Here is a 4240-nt window from a genome sequence, read left to right on the forward strand (position 1 = left end):
GGACTGGACAGAGGCAGAAAGAGGGCAAAGCATCTAGTTCAGGGCAACATTTGGACACCCGCTTCCTCTGTCCAGCTACTGAAATAGCCACTGTAGCTGCTGATTGAGTCGGCAGGAGGAAATGAGCCTGCATCAATCTACTGAGGACTAGCAACTTATATTTTCAATAGGCTGATCCCTCCAAATATATTTCTTGAGTGTGTGTGTGCATTTATCAGATAATTTTAAAAGGATGCCAACACTCATAGAACTTGCTTTGCAGAGGGAAAGCTGATAACTCAACACGACACTTTATGCCTGAAGTACATGAGGTAAGGATAGAGAGCAGTCACTCCGCAGCGGAGAGAATGAATTCTCCACATGCTCAGAGGCACACTGATTTTCATTATATTTGGCTCCTGCTTTTCCTCCTCAAAGTCACCCTTCACAACTGTCCTGCAAGGTAGCCTGGTTTGACAGCAAAAGCAAGCAAGAGAGCGTGACTGGGCCAAGGTCACATGGGATTGGAACCTGGGCAAGGATGGGAACCTGTGGGCCAAATCTGGAATGGCTTCACCCCCTTTGCGGCCACAGGAGCAGCTCCAGCCTAAAACGGGGCAGGTATCTGCTCTCCTGACCCCGCCCCTTTGCCCCTGGCCGTGCCCACTTCTCAAATGGGCCCCGAAAGTATCTGCAGATTGGAACTTGGCCCTTGGACTGGGCGGGGGGGCAACAGCCTTCCCTACAGGAGCCCCATGTGGGGCAGGGCAAGGCAGGGGGTGCTTATCTGGTGTGGCCCAGGGTGGATTGGGACCAACTGCGCCCCCACCTGACCCCACAGTTGGGCCTGCCATGCTCTGAGCATGCGCTCTCATTTTTCCTGAGGGGCAACCAAAGACCCGCCAGGAGCCTGCCTGGAGCGAAATCCAGACCTCGGCACACTCTTAAAACACCTTTCTCATCTGGGGCCGGTCTCCTAAAAGGACGCCACTCGGAGTGCTTTCTCCAGGATCTCTCAGCAGTCAGAAACAAACCCCACAGCATTAGGGTCGCTGGGAAGGGCTTTTCGACAGCTCAGTCCCTCCCGACCTTCCCCTGCATCCCCAAAAATGCGGCCAGTTTGCCACCTTTCCCCCCCCGAGGGCCAACTTTTCAGCCTCGGGCCAAGGAAATCACCTCAAGAGCACCCTTGAACGGACAACCTCCAAACCCCTCCGTTGGGACTCGCGCACCCCGCCACCCGCTCACATCGAGCGCTCAGACCCAGGACCTGCTTGCCAGAAATTCTGCGACCCCCCTGGCTCCCCCACCCCTCATTCCAGTCTGGTCACAAAGACCGGAAACCTCACGCACTGTGCAAATATGGGGATATTTTGGAAATAGTTCTGCTGTGGCACCGATGGGTGAGAATAAAAAACAACACTAAGACGGGCATCTTCCCTTGAAATTCACACGAGAGCTTGTAGTTAGAAGGGCCAGTGCTTAGCGCCACACACACACACACACACACACCCCACTGCGCCCCTTCAAACATCGCCACCTCCCATTGCGCCCCTTCAAACATTGCCTCCTCTTTGCACAGTCTTTGTTTCACGCTTCCCTTTGTCTCTCCCCACCCCCATTTCTCCCCTCCCTCTCGCTCCGGGATGCACCCACAGCCAGAGAGCCCGCGATGGGGAGCGCCGAGGTGGGGCAGCGGCCCCAGGGCGAAGACACACGCCCCGAAAAGCCGCTCAGATGTGGAACGCGACCGCCGGTGCATGGAAGAGCCGGGAGCACGCCGCGCCAGCTATCATCTTTGGGGTCCGCCTCACCTCAGTTTCCTTACTCCTCATCCCACCAACTCCTCAGGTTTGTGGCTCAGGCATTTTCCTCGACCTGGGTCCATTCTCCTGAATGTCTGAACGCGCGTATGGCGCGTGGACGGGCGGGCGCCCTTTGGGGGAAACGCCACATTCCGATGCAAGCCAGTTGCTCGTTCCCTGGTTGGGGGGCGGGGGGGGGGGGGCGCTCCTGGCGAGGGGGGGGCCTGGGGACCAGGAACCGAAGCCCGGCCCCGGCTAAACCCCCCCCCCCCCCCCCGGCCGACCCCCGAAGACAGTTTCTTTGGCGACCTGTGATCCAGCGCCAGTGATGAGGGGTGCTTTGTTTATCTGGCATTCCGTCAGAGCTCGCTCACTGTACGTTGCATGGCTGGACTGGTGCGTGGGGGGGGGAATTGGGGGGGGGGATGGGGGGGGGGGGGGGGGGAGGGAGGGTCAAGGGCTGCCACTCGATTGCTGCAGCCTCAGTGAATGGACAGAACATCCACGCTGTGGAATTGCACCACTGGTCTTCTCTGTACGGACAGGCGGTGCCTTTCTGGAAAAGCGTCCTTTCTGCATTAAATCTGGGACCTCCTGTATGCAGAGGAGGAACTCTGCCTCTGAACTGCGACCTATTCCATTAAAAGAAAGCACGATTCTAGTCCTTATGGCTCCAAGCAAAAGGATGCTTCCAATTGTTGTTCAGTCACAAAGTCGTGCCTGACTCTCTGCGACCCCATGGACAACACTCTCCAGGCTCTCCTGTCCCCCACCATCCTCCGGAGTCTACCTGAGCCCCAGTGACCCCATCCAGCCGCCTCATCCTCTGCCATCCCCTCCTTCTTTTGCCATCTATTGTTCCCAGCATAAGGCTCTTCTCCAGGGAGTCCTTCCTTCTCATTAGGTGGCCAAAGTATTTGGGCTTCATCTTCAGGATCTGGCCTTCTAAAGAGCAATCAGGGTTGACCTTCTCTAGGACTGACCGGTTTGATCGCCTTGTGGTCCAAGGGAGTCGCAGGCATCTCCGCCAGCACCACAATTCAAAAGCACTTGTTTTCAATAGGAACAAGACAAGTTGCTGAATATTGGCTTAGGGCTTCACCTATTGGGTGAACAATTGCACAGCTCCTGGTTAGCATGCAGGGAACCACAAGACGTTCAGATGGTCAGACTCCTGGTCAGAAAATTTCTGAGGATCCAAGGAGCCACCCCTCAGGGGTCACAGGAATCTGCTTAGAGAGGTCAGGGACTGGGACCCACCCAAAACACAATTCCTTGCCCCCTCCCTCCTTCACAACAGCCATTGATCTGAGGTACATAACGGGCTAGTCCAGGTTCCTGCAATTGCTTTTGCTTCCGCCACAGTCCTGCCTGTTTGCACTTCAACGGCAGGGCTGGAAGAGGTCTGAGAGATCACCCAGAGCAGGTCCAGCAAGTCCAGCAATCTGGCAGCTCCACCCTTTGTGGCACAAGGACCACTTCCACAGCTTCAGCAGCAGCTCAGCAATTGCTTGATGGCTCTCAGTTCCACACAACCCAGTACCTGAAACTGCAGAGCCGTTCACGACCAACAGAACCATAAAATACAATGCAATCAAACGCAACATCCAAAGCGCATAGTTGCTGTGGAAACTAAAAAATAATGGCCAAAACAAAGCAGTGCAAACATTTTAAAAGCCTCACTTACTTCACTGCCATGAAGAACGGAAATTCTTTGCCATAAAGAGGTAGGAAGACAATAAAACTGCAAAATCGTCCACTTTTGCTCTTCACGGGAGGTTCTATTTGAAGAGTGGCCGTTGGTAAGATCCGTGGTTCAGGGGGGCCATGCTTTGTCACCCGGATGCTCTTTCCTCATCCTTTCAAGGCGCAATCTAACCTGCAAGCCTTCAGAGCGGCGTACACGGGGCAGGAGAAACACGGAATCAAAGATCACGCCCGCATTTCACACCCGCGACTGACTGGCCACAGCGGAATGGAGCATTCCAGGCGGAGCACGGCTGACAGGCACCGAGGGAAGCAAGATTCCTTGCCTCAGGATGTCCTGGCAAGGGCTGGCTCGGTTGTGCGTCTTCTTTCCCGGCTGATGCAGCCACTGGGTTGGGATTGGGACTGGGCAGACATGGCACCGTTCTGCTCCCTTCGCATGCACCCAGCCAGCGAACGTGCTGGAGAACGGCAAGGCTGCCAGAGCGCCAGTGCCCCAGAGCCGACACGGAAAGGCCAGCTGCGCCCCCAGCCAAGCCCGGCCCAAGCAGCCGGGCGTGCATCTGTGTCCACCTCGTGTTTTTGGACCTGCAAATTAGTGCACAATTACCAAGCGTCAGCTGGCACATGGGGGGAGTGCGGCACGCATGTGCTAGCAGCAGATGCTGATCAGCACAGGCGTGCCAAAAGCCGAGCGTGTGTTTCAGGGAGTGTTCCTATCGGGAGTGCCACAATGCATGGAAAGGGGG

Source organism: Varanus komodoensis, unplaced genomic scaffold (genome assembly GCF_004798865.1).
Source record: "Varanus komodoensis strain SLA01 unplaced genomic scaffold, ASM479886v1 scaffold80, whole genome shotgun sequence".
Lineage (NCBI taxonomy): Eukaryota > Metazoa > Chordata > Lepidosauria > Squamata > Varanidae > Varanus > Varanus komodoensis.